Source organism: Schistocerca americana, chromosome X, assembly GCF_021461395.2.
Source record: "Schistocerca americana isolate TAMUIC-IGC-003095 chromosome X, iqSchAmer2.1, whole genome shotgun sequence".
Lineage (NCBI taxonomy): Eukaryota > Metazoa > Arthropoda > Insecta > Orthoptera > Acrididae > Schistocerca > Schistocerca americana.
This window is the reverse complement of record NC_060130.1, coordinates 196,016,964-196,033,056: the sequence shown is the minus strand read 5'-3', so window position 1 is coordinate 196,033,056 and position 16,093 is coordinate 196,016,964.

Below are 16,093 nucleotides of genomic sequence, written 5' to 3'. Positions count from 1 at the left end.
TGCAAACAGTCTAAGGGGGCTGCTCAGATTATCACCTAGATAATTTATGTACATCAGGAACAGCAGAGGGCCTATGACAATACCTTGTGGAACACCAGATATAACTTCTGTTCTACTTGATGATTTACCATCTATCAGTATGAACTGTGACCTTTTTGAGAGGAAATCACGAATCCAGTCACACCACTGAGACAATACTCCATATGCACGCAATTTGATTAATAGTCACTTGTTAGGAACAGTATCAAAAGCCTTCTGGAAATCTAGGAATATGGAATTGATCTGAGATCCCTTGTCAACAGCCCTCATTACTTCATGGGAATAAAGAGCTAGCTGCATTGCACAAAAAAGATATTTTTTGAATTCGTGTTGGTTATGTATCAATAAGTCATTTTCTTAAAGGTGATTCATAATGTTAGAGTACAGTATATGCTCCAAAATCCCACTGCAAATTGAGGTCAGTGATATGGGTCTGTAGTTCAATGGGTTACTCCTATTTCCTTTCTTGAATATTGGTGTGACCTGTGCTTATTTCCGGTCTTTAGGAACAGACCTTTCGTCAAGTGAGCGGTTGTATACAATTGCTAAGAGAAGCGCTATTGTGCCTGCATACTCTGAAAGGAACCTGAGTGGTGTACTCCACCCTCCCCTCCTCCTTCCCCCAAGAACTAACTGATTTCAAACAACCAGGAACAGACGTTGCTGTGGTGACATCACACTAAGCCTCAGTCTAATCACCAACAGCATGAGATGCCTCAAAAGATTGACTAATATTCAACACTTCAGCCAAAAATAGATTATCAGACTGTAGTCTGTGTTGATGCCCCCCCTTTCTGGAGACAATCGAATGGTGGCAACACAGACCATAGAATCAGCATGTGAATCCTGACAAGCATCAGTAACAAACTGATATTTGCAACTGAGGCTGTAGGACTGATAAGGTTGTTTATGTCAACAATAGAACTCAACATGTGCTGCAATTACATGCATGCACTTTTTTGGTGATAACTGGAGAAATTACACACTTAAATATTTCATCAAAGAAAGTGATGATGGTTCCTGGAGCGGGACAAGATGGAACAACAACTGGTAAATTTGAGGGGAAATCCAAGAAGTGAACAAAGCCTTAAACATGACTGCACTGGTGACTCCAAAAACAAAGTGGTGTTACCTAAGCCACTTCTAATAAGCCAATTGTCTTCAGACACAACACCATAATGGGGAAAGGGTAGTGGTTATACTGACAACATAGAAACCTACCTACACAGTCAGTGTGGCTGACAAATTTGTGGTAGCAACTGAAAGGGCCTCCTTTTCCTAAAGGAGAGATTTCAGTACTGCTTACATGGACATGAGAACTGACAGAAAAACGAAATACACTGAGCGCAATGAAGTAAACACCACACTCATCGCCAATTGCGTCATAATGTTAGACATAAACAATAGTGCGTCCCAAAGAACAATGTTTATTTATTCATGTACAAGTAAACAGCAAACATAGAAATGGGGAGATCAGAAGAGACTCTCTCCTGGAATGCAGAGTATGCAGTAGGAACATTTTGATTGCGTAACAGGAAAGGAAAATCTATGCCCTCCAGACACAGTCGGAGGGAGCAAGGAAGGAATTCATAAGGATCAAGGGAGATAGGGGGAGGAGGGTGGCTGGGAAGTGGCAGCTGGTAGGAGGATAGGAAGAAAGAGAACATGATCTGACAGTTTTATCGTCAACAGCAAAAACAGGCATCTACCACTACCAGAGTTACATGGAGAAGTGCCTCAGGTAGAATGAGGAGCAGGAAATATGCAGCACACTTCAACCATGGCCAAGAAGCCTAGGAATGTACAAAGTGTTAGGAAGAAGAAAGTGCTGCTGCTAGGTAGTAGCCATGGTCGAGGTGTAGGTCCTCAGTTAAAGGGCAGCGTACCAGGCCACCAGTATCTTCAAGCCAAATGCAGGGCTAAGTCATTTGATAGAGGACCTAGGGTCTTTATATAAGGACTTTACAGCAGAGGACCATGTAGTGATAGTGGGTGGGATGGGAAACAGTTTGGACAGGGATGGGGCGTATGACATAGGTGGTGACTTGGACAAGATACCTTCCCTGACTCATGTCACCAACGTATACTTTGTTGAGCTGTTCCTGCTTGATGGAGCTGTGGCGTGAATCAATGTGGGGTTAAGACTGGCTCTGAGGACAGCCACCTTTGCTCATGTTTCTCTGCTGCCCATCGGGATTATCAACAGATGGGGTTTGACTAGGCATGGCCTGCACCTAAACAGGACTGGGAAGGGAAGATTAGTACAGCTGATTCATGAAAGTATAGGGAGTGGATCTTTGGCCACACATGGTCAAATAACTGTCGCCATAGGTAGGAAAAGTAGGTCTTTTTTAGGATAAATTCAGACACCGGGTTCCCATCATAATGATTATCTTGAGCAGTTTAAAAAATACTGAAACAATCACTCACAAGACATATTTTAATACTTCAAATATCACACATACCAGATGACGCAAATAAAAATAAACCATTGGAAAGAGTAACATGGGGCATTTCATAAACTTAACAGTTCTCCATCAAAACATGCAATCAATAAAAATTAAAATACAACTATTAGAAGTTGAGATCCAATCTTTGAACTGCACAGTAGTTTGTATTACTGAGCACTGGTGTAGAGACACAGAAATCAAATATGTAGTATTATCATTGTATGAAAGGGCAACTACTTCAAGGAGTGGAGGATCATGCATTTATATTAGAAAATGAATACAGTTCAAATGAAGACATGACCTCAGTACAGTAAGTGAAGACAAACACTTTGAAATATCAGCTACTGAATTAACAGGGCTTGATATCACCAAGAAATTAATCCTTTTGTGTGAGTATAGATCTCCCAGTAGTAGTGTGGACATTTTTTTCAATAAATTAACAGAAGTTCTAGAAGTAGTCTGAAGTGCAAAGGTCAACGTAATTCTGTGTGGGGACATTAACATCAACACTAATATCATAGATGAATCCAGCAGCACCTTCATAAACATCCTTCAAAGTTTTGGCATGTCCCTATTGGTCAATAGTGCAACAAGGGTTACTACAATGACTGCATCAGTAATTGACCATGTGGCCACAAATATGGACAGGGAAAAATGTGATTTAGCTGTAAAAGATCTCAAACTATCAGACAATCTCTGTCAAATAACAGTAGTAAAAATCAGGCATTGAATCATTTCCTAAACTCCAAGGCTACAAACAACATCTATCAAAAATCGGGATGCAGTGTATAAGGAAACCAATGTGAATATGAAATTCTCTAAATTCTCCACATTTCCAGAAGTATGCATGTCTGTATCAACATCTCACAAAAACAGATGGATAACAGCAGGTATTAAGAAGTCCTTCCAAACACTTAAACACCTCAAGAAAAATATTTGCAATGATCCAGAATTCTTAAATTTCTATCATAGATACAAAAAGATCTATAAGAATGTGCTGACCGCTGCAGAAAAGTCATTTAATGATAAAATAATATATAATGCAGAGAATAAAAGCAAAGCAGTCTTGGATGTTATAAAAAAAGGAAATGGAAAGAGGCAAACAAATGCAGAATAACATACTGCGAAGGGAGCAGGATAAGGTAATAAATGATCCACAACACTTAGCAAACTATATAAATGAGCATTTTTCAAGTATTGCAGACAAGTTACAGCAAAAATTCCCCAAAACAAATATAACACCTGTAAATAATGTTTCACTTAATACAATGATGTTCCTTCCAACCACAGAGAATCAAGTCAGTAAAACAATTCAAAAACTAAAAAATAAAAGGTCAGCAGGCTTAGATGAAGTACCAGTGTGTGTACTGAAACAATGTATAGGGATTATACAAGGCCCCTTAACAAATATAATAAATGAATCCTTCACATCAGGGACATTTCCAGAGCAGTTAAAACAGGCAAGAGTTGTACCTTTGCTTAAGAAATCCAATGCAGAAGACATAGAAAATTACCAGCCCATTTCTCTGCTGTCAGCATTCTCAAAAATAATAGAAGCAATTATGAAGGACAGATTAATGAATTACCTGAATAAATACATTCTTTTAAGCAAATCACAATTTGATTTACAAAGTGGCAAAAATACAAAGTCAGCCATAGTAGAATTCACAAAAGTTGTACTTGATGCTCTTGATAAAGATGAGTATGTCACAGGCATATTTTTGGATCTTTCTAAGGCATTTGATACAGTCAACCACAAGATTCTATTAAATAAATTAGAAGCATTAGGAATAAGAGGAGTAGCTAATGACTGGTTTCCATCATACGAAGCAGATAGGGCACAAAGAGTAGAGATAACACATACTTCAAATAGAACTAAACAATTAGTAAAACTCTTATCAGAACCAAAATACATTACTATAGTGGTTCCACAAGGTAGCATATTGAGACAAATACTTTCCTGATATACATCAATGACTTTCCCACTAGTGTTACTCATGGTGAAAAAATTGTCTTCACTGATGACAGCAATATTATAGTCACTGAGAAAACAAGAGAACTCCTTGCCAAGAAAGCAAATGAAACTCTCAAGGAAGTTTATGATTGGTCAATAAGCAATAAAATGACATTTAACATGAAGAAAACCAATGCCATGAATTTCAGTTTGAAGAGGAAAAATGACCATGTTAAATTAAATGTAGATTTTACCTCTATAGACTGTGAAATAAATGCAAAATTTTTAGAACTGGCTATTGATTCTCAGTTGAAGTGGTGTGAACACACAAAGTTACTTGCAAACAGAATGTCATCAGCCCTTAGAATCCTATCATCAGTGTGTAACACACAGTGTCATTTAGTTACATATTATTCATATGTACACTCAATTCTAAGCTATGGCATTATTTTTTGGGGAACAAATGCACAAAATATGAACACAATTTTCAAACTCCAGAAAAGAGCCATAAGAATAATAACCAAAAATAGTAGTCAAGCACATTGTAAAGATTTGTTCAGAACACTGGGGATTTTAACTGCTTCTTGTGAATTCATTTACCAGTCAATTGTACACATCAAAAATAACATTGGTAATTACTGCACAAACAGCTCTGTCCATGACCATGCAACAAGAGAGAGGCTCAACTTACATTTACCAAGAAAAAATAAACAGAAAACTCAAAACAGTATTTTCTACCACGGGATAAAACTGCAAAATAAATTGCCAAATGAGATTAAAGAAATTACAAAAATTCACTTATTTAAAAAGACAGCTAAAAAGTACCTGTTATACAATATATTTTATACATTGAAGGACTACTTAGCTAAAACAGAGTAGGGCTTTGATAAAAAAAAAAGTTATATAAATAAATAAATAAATAGATGATGATGATGATGATGATGACGATGATAAAACATACAACATTCCGCATAACACCTTCACCTTGTTTGTTCCTTCTCTTTTCCTTTCTAGAAAAACTTACCCGCAAGCTACGCATAGCACAATACTAACATCTCTTCATCTTTCTGCACTCAACATCTCACTCATTATGGAGGAACCAAAAAAGTATTCTATACCAGGAGTAAATCTAATGATTGTCTCTAACTTATTTTAAATTGTTCTAAACTTGTAAATACTTTGACATGTCCAATATCCTTGTAATAAGAGATCTACGGATGAATAAATCTGCTGCTGCTGCTGCTGCTACTACTACTACTACTACTACTACTACTACCACCACAAATGGCAGTTATTATGACTTGAAACCTAAGTTGGTTAGCTCTTTGTGTGCTACTGTTATCAGTATCCATGGAAAGTGGTTGAAGGGCAGTGAAAATATGAGTAGGTGACATTGTTGGACGTTTGCACCCCAACAAAGTACATGGAGATTGAAAGTTTGTCTGCTCTGTAACACAGATTAAGAAAGATCCAACAACAAAGTGCAACACTGATGCAAGCACAAATGTTTCAGAGCGCACCATGCTTTGCACATTGATACTTACTGGTCATTTTATGAATGTAACAATCTCTAATCTTCTTTATTATGTGTCATATCAATCTGGTATTAACAGTACTTAATGAGTCTTCATTTTACCGAGTCCCTCTAACAGGGATACCTGAAAAACAGTGATTACTTAATTCAGTATCCAGTAAAAATGTGTATCAAATATAATTATGAAAGGCCAGTACAGTGAGAAAAATATCAGTGGTACAGTAGCAATGTATGAATATCGGTATTATTTTGGCAGTTTATTGATATTTCTAACATATTGGTGGTCTATCACTGTCATCTGTAGCCATTCATTTCAGTGAGTAGGAATAACTGCACCAGCCATCCCAGTTTCCCATTTGTGACTGAGTTAAGTGATTTAATAATGCAGTGAAGTGGATCTGTGTACTCCTGTAGGGAATACAGTTTTATAGGAGAAAAACCATCATTAGTTGGAACCCCACTCTACAATTGTGTTGTAGTGCAGGAATAGAGTTCCATAGGAGAAAAGCTATCATTTGTAGGAACCCCACTCTACATTTGTGTTGTAGAGTGCTCCCCTTTTTTGTGAATAATAATCAAAGATGTTCATGTGACACTAAAATCATTCATCTGTGTTTGTTTATGGAATTTCATACAGGACCAGTCCTAAATTTTTTACTCTTCACCACTGATTTCTTTTTTGACCCTTTCACTTTATCACAAGTGTTCCTCCCTTTCCTGGCCGTACTATCAGCAGAGCATTAAAATTTGAAAGGAAATGGGAATGTACATATTTTTTCTTTTACCAGTATTCCATATTCCATTAGTTTTTACATAAAATGGTACTTTAGATTATCACCAGCAGAGGTCCACTTATGACACATAACTTGATTATATCAGTGCCCACATTTGGTAAACTGAAGAGTTCAGATTTCTCTTGTAGAAGTTTATTCAATTCTGCTGGTCAATACAGACCAAAACATAGTACTTGGTGTTCTCTTAATAATTTTAAATGCAGCAAAATTCAGTGTTTCAAATGGTTAATTATCACATTTGTTCCAGTATACTGATGTGCCAAGCACATTACAGCCCATAATTCAGGCTGCCCACTTGCTACAGGCTCGTATGCTGGACGAGAATGTTCAGGATGTATGCAATATGTGTGATAAACTTTCGATGTTGCAGGTATGTATTCAAAATTAACTGTATCATTGTTTCAAATTGGTGTCAGTTATAACTGATTTATTGATTTTGCACATGATTAGATTGCCCATTGTGATGGTTCTTACATAGTAATGCATCCACTCATGTTCAAGACTGGTTTATATACCATCTGAGTTAGGAAGAAACATATTTATAAAGACTTGTGAGCTACAGTTGTTTTTTCATTAAAGTAATTAGCATTTCTTGGTGCTTCATATGTATATTATACAGCAACTGATGATGTAATTCTCTGCAGCTAGATCAGGTTGTTCCAGCTTATGTGCTCGTAGTAATTTGTGGATTGCTCCAACCAGTGTTGGTGTCAGTGAGGAATTGAATTAGCATGCACAGCAGCACCTTGTAACCTGACAACTATAAATGGTGCACATTATGCTATTGTCAACAACAAATTTGGAGTGTTACATTAACTAAAAAATGCAGAAAACAAAGGAAATAAATAATAAGGAAATCTATTAATAGTATATAATATGTTCATTGGGCTTCTGAAGTTGAGGTTTTTCCATATTAAGAGGAAATATTGAGAATCAAAGTGTCTGCAGTGTTACTGTGGAAGATTCATTGTAATCTCATAAAGAAAACTCCCTTCTTTGCTTTTTAGTCTTGCTATGGACAAAAAAAGTGATCACATCAGTATATATACCCAAACATGCACATGATCATGACCATATTTTTGTATAGGTTGTGAAACATTTTTGCTGTAATGAAAAATCCCACTAGGACGAAGTCAGTGTGCTGTGGTATCTATCTGTCAGTGAAGTTAGAAATACTACATTCACAGATTTTAACTTTGATAATGGTGACAGACCATGGAATGAAACCAGGAAAGGATTGCTGAATAATTTAATTCCATGTCCAAAATATTGAGCTCCTGCAGTCCCTTTTTAAGGACATGCTGAACTGGTTTATCTTGACTTGGTAATCAGTAAAACTAGTAATCTTAAAGAAGCCAGGTGACCCAAAAATGTTAAATTGCAGTTTCTCAGTTGTGTCTCAAACATAGCTATACCAAGAACACTCAGATTTTGTTTTACACATCAACCATTTAATTCTCCATCCACTGCAGTAACAATTTCAATTGTTCAGATGTATTTTTATGTCTGGCAGGAATGCTAGCTCTGATAAACATTTTAAATCTTTCAGATATTACTCATCTTTCCCTATCTCTTTGGCAAAAGGAAAAGCTTGCTCACAAATGTGAAAGTAGTTAACAAGAAGTTACCAATCAAGCTAACTGTAGTGTGGTTAGGTATGTCCTCATACTTTGCATCCATATCTTTCTCCTACCATGGTTGTCATGTCCAAGTTCCTGTGAGTTGCAATTTGTTGGGAAGGAAAACTCCTTAAATTCTCTGCAACTCCTTTGGAAACAAGTATTATGCATCTGCTACCACACTTATTGCTACAATAAACTTTTTTTTCAGACGTAACCCTCTTGATATTGTGCTTTTAAGTCTGTTAGATCTCTGAGTACTTTGCCCTCTATCTGCTCCTAATGCATTGCATGGGAGCATGTACAAGGGTGTGCTGAAAAGGTATGCCTCCACGTTTTTTATACATAAATTCTTAATGCATTTTAAATAAAGCACATGTTATTAACATTCTACATCTTTATTCTTCATTTCTATATATTTGCAGCCCCCTGCCATGAGAGGTCTCTGAACTGTAGCATGTAACATGGTGGTGAGTAATGTAACTATGTCAGTGGATGAGAAACAGCATGCTAAAATCAGATTCTGGGTTAGAAGAGTTTGTCCACACATGTAGCACCTGCTCCTTTAGTATGACAAAGGTAGATCACAAATTAACACTGTGACATCTGCAACAATCGTCCACCTTCGATTCACTGTCATTGATCACCCTCCATACAATTCCAACTTGGCACAATCAAATTTTCATTTTTCCAAAACTTAAAGAACACCTTCAAATATGTTGCTTTGACAATGATAAAGTGGTACAAGCTGAGGTGAGGTTCTGGGTCCATCAACCAAGTCAAATATTCTGCAATGACTGTACCAAGAAATTGTCATCTCGGAGAGAAATGTGTTACCAGGAAGACTATACTGAGAATAGAGATACAGACCGCTAAAAACATATGTTTTCTTTAAGAATCTTAGAGTTTTCATGTAGAAAATTCAGAGGCATTGCTTTTCAGGATGTCTTCGTACAATCATGTTGTATGGTATACATATTGGCAAAATTAAATACTTCGTGACATACACAGCACTGCAGGCATCCATGTATATTGGTAAATCGAATTGTCTCCTCCTGTGACAAAGACATGGGTCTTTCATCGCTAATGATATCTGCCATTGTCAGTGTCAGAACACAAATGTGTTGGCATTTGTTTGTCAGATATGGTGACATGATACTTGAAGACAGAATATAATCTGAATTTTATGCGCTTGAAGTCTTAATGAGTATCAGCTGTTGTCTCTGAATTATGTACTATTTGTAGGTACAATTAGTTCTTCCTTCTGAAATTCTGCTTTGAGGAACAGTTTTGTCTGTCTCATACATAATCATTGCAAATGTAGTAGTAGTAGTAGTAGTAGTAGTAGTAGTAGTACAGCCATTAATTGAAATGAATATTTCTTCTCTAGTTATTACTGCATTTTTTTTTCTATGGTTCTAACTGCTACACATGTTTTTCAGATAATCAAAATACTCAATCTGTATACAACCATTAATGAATCTGAAGAATGTGTTCCTGTCAGCTTTATTCACAGAATACAGGCCAAGCTCCTGGATACAACTGAACCGCAGTAACAGGTATGGAGAAATGAGAGCAAATTGCTGCTCTTGCAATGTTTCAAAACTACTGAACCTTTTAGAGAAATTGTCAGACATCTATAAACCAGTAATGTGCCGCATTTTCTACACTGACAAAGGTACCACAATTAGCCTTCTTCATTTTAATTCCTCTCAGCAGTATGATGTTTTTGTAGTCCAATGAAAAATTAATTAGTCCTGGAGAGCTCTTTGAGAGGAGTATTCCATTTCCTGACTGACCATCTCGATAGCTTTGACAGTGACATCTCCCACAGTTTCATCCCTGACCTATACTATTACTCACTATCTAGTATTTTGTGTGTGATATCACTGATTAGCAAGATGGTGGAATGATAATTCTACAGGAGCAGGAAGTGGAAGAATAAGCCTTCGGGAAGAAAAAGCCTTCGGGAAGAAAAAATATTTACCATGAAACAAAGCAATTAGCAAAATAAAAGCAGTCTGAAAATGCATATCCGTGTAACCAAAAACTGCTGCTGGGTAACACTGAAGACTGTATTCCTGAAGTCTGTCTCCTCTTCAGTGGCAGCCCTCCTGTAGTCCAGAGTGGTTTCTTCTTCCATAGTTAAAAACTTCCCTTCAAAGGTGTTGCAGCAGGAATCTTTGAAGATCATAGGAAACTCTCTGCCCCCCTCCTTCTGCCCCCCTCCCTCTGCCCCCCTCCCTCTGCCCCCATCCCTCTGCCCCCATCCCTCTGCCCCCATCCCTCTGACCCCCTCCCTCTGACCCCTTTCTCTCCGCCTCCCCCTTTAAATTACTTGACGTTATTTGGTTTAGGTCAGAGCAAATGGATAATGTGTCTGAGTTTCAGGACAATGGTAAGGCTCAGTGTTTGGAGCCTGTTGATATTCACAATATAATCTGCTTGGGAATTCTGCAGTGTGGGCTGAGTCAGTACATGTAACTTGCTTTACATGCTACAATATGGTCATGTTGCAAGGCTATATATGGAGTGTAGAGTGTTAATGATAAGGTATGGTTTGTAATTTGTTATTTATTTTTCCAGGTTGTGAACTGTTGCATATTTATACTTTGGGTATTGTGTATGGATGAGGAGTAAATATGTTGCAATGGCAGGCACACATGACGCAGTTTGGAGATTAAGGCAGTTCATGTTTTGAAAGAAAAGGTAGTACAGTTGTCAGCAGATAAAACAGTAATGGGGGCAAACTGCAGTTAAGGATGAGGAAATGGCATTGCTCCAGGCACCAGACCAAGTAATAGATCAGCTGCTGCTAGACCCCCTTTCCTGGAAGGTCATCTGAGGATGTGGTGGTCTTTGTTGAGGACCCAATGATGTCAGCAGGTATTGGTGATTAGTCCAATGTTCAGTTGTTGTGGGTGTCAAAATTACATCTAGTGGTAGAATTGAAAACTACTGTGGGATATACAGAGGCATTAAGAAATCATAAATGTTTGAGCAGGTAAAGTAGGGGTTTCTCAATAGGTACAAGAAGCAGAGCTGTGCAATGTTCTTTCAGGAATGATTGAGAGCTATTACAAGGAGGCATTGACAAGCCATAGAGGATTATACCAACAGAATATGCAAGGTCATTGTACATACATATGAGCTGGGACAGAATAATGAAGCAAATATACAATACAATGGAAAAACAGAAAAAGTTAAAAATTTCACTTTCATTTACTCATTGACAAGTTTTGGCTTGGGATACATTTTCAAATTACACAGATAGTCAAAATGGTATTTCCCAAAATATAAAACCCATATGTGATGGTCCCCTGTAGGATTTGACCTCCATTCTTCAAAATTTTCCTGAAGAGCGAGCCAATTGGTGAAGGGCATCTTACAAGGTGCATCATGTCCATTGTGCATTGAGATCTTTAACCCACTTTCTCATTGTCACATTGCAGTCCTGCCCATTCTCCATCTCTTGGGTGAGGACACCTTCCTTGGTGCATTTTCCACCATGCACTATGCAGTATCAGTTTTTGTGTTGACTTCTTTGCACCTGATATCCAGCACGGTAGCCAGTCCATTTTGGTGGGGCTGCCATGTACCCTGTTGGTTGTAGCCCCCTGACCACACAGGGACTGCTCTGCTGATGCCTGTGCCATTAACTCCCCACGTATGCCAAGGGGTAGATGCCAATCCCACTGGGGCATCTGAACTCCCAGCAATGGCCATCCTGCCAGGTGGCCTTTACTGCAGCTGGGTGGCACCAGTGGGGAGGGCCCCTGGTCGTTCGATACAGTTCCCCACAGTCGTTTAATGAACAAAGTAAGAGCACATGGACTATCAGACCAATTGTGTGATTGGATTGAGGAGTTCCTAGATAACAGGACGCAGCATGTCATTCTCAATGGGGAGAATTCTTCCGAAGTAAGAGTGATTTCAGGTGTGCCGCAGGGCAGTGTCATAGGACCGTTGCTATTCACAATATACATAAATGACCTTGTGGATGACATCAGAAGTTCACTGAGGCTTTTTGCAGATGATGCTGTGGTATATCAAGAGGTTGTAACAATGGAAAATTGTACTCAAATGCAGGAGGATCTGCAGCAAATTGACGCATGGTGCAGGGAATGGCAATTGAATCTCAATGTAGACAAGTTTAATGTGCTGCGAATACACAGAAAGATAGATCCTTTATCATTTAGCTACAAAATAGCAGGTCAGCAACTGGAAGCAGTTAATACCATAAATTACCTGGGAGTACGCACTAGGAGTGATTTAAAATGGAATGATCATATAATGTTGATCGTCGGTAAAGCAGATGCCAGACTGAGATTCATTGGAAGAATCCTAAGGAAATGCAATCCGAAAACAAAGGAAGTAGGTTAGAGTACGCTTTTTCTCCCACTGCTTCAATACTGCTCAGCAGTGTGGGATCCGTACCAGATAGGGTTGATAGAAGAGATAGAGAAGATCCAACGGAGAGCAGCGCGCTTCGTTACAGGATCATTTAGTAATTGCGAAAGCGTTACGGAGATGACAGATAAACTCCAGTGGAAGACTCTGCAGGAGAGACGCTCAGTAGCTTGGTACGGGCTTTTGTCAAAGTTTCGAGAACATACCTTCACCGAAGAGTCAAGCAGTATATTGCTCCCTCCTACGTATATCTCGCGAAGAGACCATGAGGATAAAATCAGAGAGATTAGAGCCCACACAGAGGCATACCAACAATCCTTCTTTCCAATAACAATACGAGACTGGAATAGAAGGGAGAACCGATAGAGGTACTCAAGGTACCCTCCGCCACACACCGTCAGGTGGCTTGCAGAGTATGGATGTAGATGTAGATGTAGTGTGGGTGGCATCAGGGTGAATGACACGTGATGAAGCGTAGTCCATCATCTTTTGCTGGTGGTCAAACACCAGCAGTCTCTAAGCAATCACAAGCTCAATTCAACACACAGAAGTACGAATCAAAATTGTTCCCCTCCCTACCCACACCATGGGAGGAAAATCAGGCTAAGGTTGGCAGTGGACCTTAGTCACCCCAGTACCTTGTATGTTCGAGAGCTGATGGGGAATCTTTTATGATGATGAAATCTCAGTTTTTTGTTGCGCATTTAGAGGACAAGTTCAGGGAGGTAGAGGGCTTATCCAAAATGAGATCTCAATCAGTCTTGATCAAAACAGCATCCTCTGCCCAATCACGGGACTTACTCGCTTGTGACAAGCTGGAGAGATGTTCCTGTAACCATCATGTCACTTAAAAGCTTAAATATGGTCCAGGGTATCGTATTTCACAGAGACCTTCTTTTGTAGTCTGACAATGAGCTGCGCGCCAGTTCAGAGCCGCGAGGTGTAAATTTCGTCTAGCATGTCTACCGGGGTCCTAAGTATAATCAGATTCCCATCGGTGCCTTCATCTTGGCCTTTGAGGGTGATACATTGCCCGAGAATGTCAAGGTGATGGTCTACTGGTCTGATGTAAAGCCTTATATTCCTCCCCTGATGTGGTGCTTTAAATGCTGGAAGTTCGGCTTATGTCTTCCTACTGTACTTCCAGCATCACATATCGAGATTGTGGACGCCCATCACATCCCAATACTCCATGTGCCCTGCCTCCCATCTGTGTCAACTGCGGAGAGCACCATTCGCCTTGCTCACCTGACTGCAGGATTCTCCAGAAAGAAAGGAAAATCATGGAGTACAAGACCCTGGACCGACCGACCGACCGACCTACACTGAGGTTAAAAGGAAATTTGAACACCTGCATCCTGTGCATATGACATTGTCTTATGCCGCCACTACAACAGTTCTGGCACCATCAGCTCCGCCAACCAAGGTCACCTCTCAGAGGTGGAAGACTACACCTGCCCACCCCTTGATGGTGGGGGGCACTTCCCTTCCTGTTGCTCCTGCACCACCTACTTCAGGAGCAACACCCCCCAACCATCGGGGACACCCTTCCCTACTTCTTAGCCAGAGAAGCTTAAGTCTAGGAAGGGGTCCCTTGGGTCACTCCCTTCCCAGGTTTCTTCTAGTGGGGAAGATGACACCCGCCAGTGGCTGAAGAGACCAGATGCAGCTGGTTGTAGTGCTTCACACTCATCCTCAGTCCCAGAGACTGAGCCAGTGAAGTCCTCCCAGCCAGGGAAACCCAAGGAGCAACAAGAGGAATCCAAGAAGAAAACCCATACAACCAAGGAAATCGTGGTAGCATCCACACCACCGCTACCTACAACCTCTGTGGCTGAGAATGGGGGGGAGGGAGGGGGGGAAGAGTTTGGTGTCCACTGAGGTCGTAGAGCTCGCTAGACCCTCAAACACAATGGTTATAGACTGCTCAGGCTATAAATCAGTGGCAGCAGATGACCTTGAGGCTTAAACTGCCTCATTGAATGTTCCCTGCCTTCCCAGGCTCACGGTGTAATCCTCGAGTCGAATTGCAGCTTGTTTTTCCACCACCTGGCTGAGCTACGGCAACTGTTAAGCTTTACACCTGCTATCTGCATTGCCCTCCAAGACACCTGGTTCCCAGCAATGCGAACCCCTTCCCTCTGCAGCTATAAGGGATATTACAGGAACCATAGTGACGATAATAGTGTGTCAGGTGGAGTTTGCGATTATGTCCTACACTCAAGCTGTAGTGAAACTGTGCCCCTTCAAATCCCTCTTGAAGCTGTGGCTGTCAGAATAAAGATGATGCAGGAAATAACTGTCTGCAATGTATATCTTCCTCCAGATGGTGCAGTACCCCTGAATGTATTAGCTGCACTAGTTGATCAACTCCCTAAACCTTTCCTACTTCTGGGAGATTTTAATGTCCATAACCCCTTGTGGGGTGGTACCATGCTTACTGGCCGAGGCAGAGATGTCAAAACTTTACTGTTGCAATTCAACAGCTACGTCTTAAATACACGTGCCCCCACACATTTCAGTGTGGCTCATGGCAGTTACTCAGCCATTGATTTATCAATTTGCACCACAGGACTTCTCCCATCTATCCACTGGAGAGCACATGACAACCTGTGTGGTGGTGACCACTTCCCCATCTTCCTGTCACTGCCCCAGCGCCAAGCACGAGGACACCTGCCCAGATGGGCTTTGAACAAGGTGGACTGGGGGAACTTTAAGCTCTGCTGTCACTGCTTAATCTCCCCCACATGGTAACATGGATGTGATGGTTGAGCAGGTGACTAGCACAATTGTTTCTGTGGCAGAAAACGTGATCCCCTGCTCTTCAGGCTGCCCAAGGCGTAAGGCAGTCCCTCGGTGGTCACCGGAAGTCGCTAAAGCAATTAAGGAGTGTCAGTGAGTTCTACAGCGGCATAAGCGGCACCCTTCCGTGGAGCACCTCATAGCTTTTAAACGGCTCCGTGCTGTGTTCACTACCTTATCAAACAATGGAAGAAGGAGTGTTGGCAGAGATAATTCTCCACCACTGGGTGCCACACATCACCTTCGCAAGTCTGGGCAAAGATCAAACATCTTTTCGGGTACCAGGCCCCAACAGCTGTCCTCGGCGTTACCATAAACGGCGAGTTATGTACCAACGCAAACACGATTGCCGAGCACTGTGCCCAAGCCTCTACGTTGGAGAATTACCCTCCAGCCTTTCGCACACTCAAACGGCAGCTGGAAGGGAATGTCCTCTCATTCACTACATGCTGCAGTGAATCCTATCACACCCCATTTACAGAGTGGGAGCT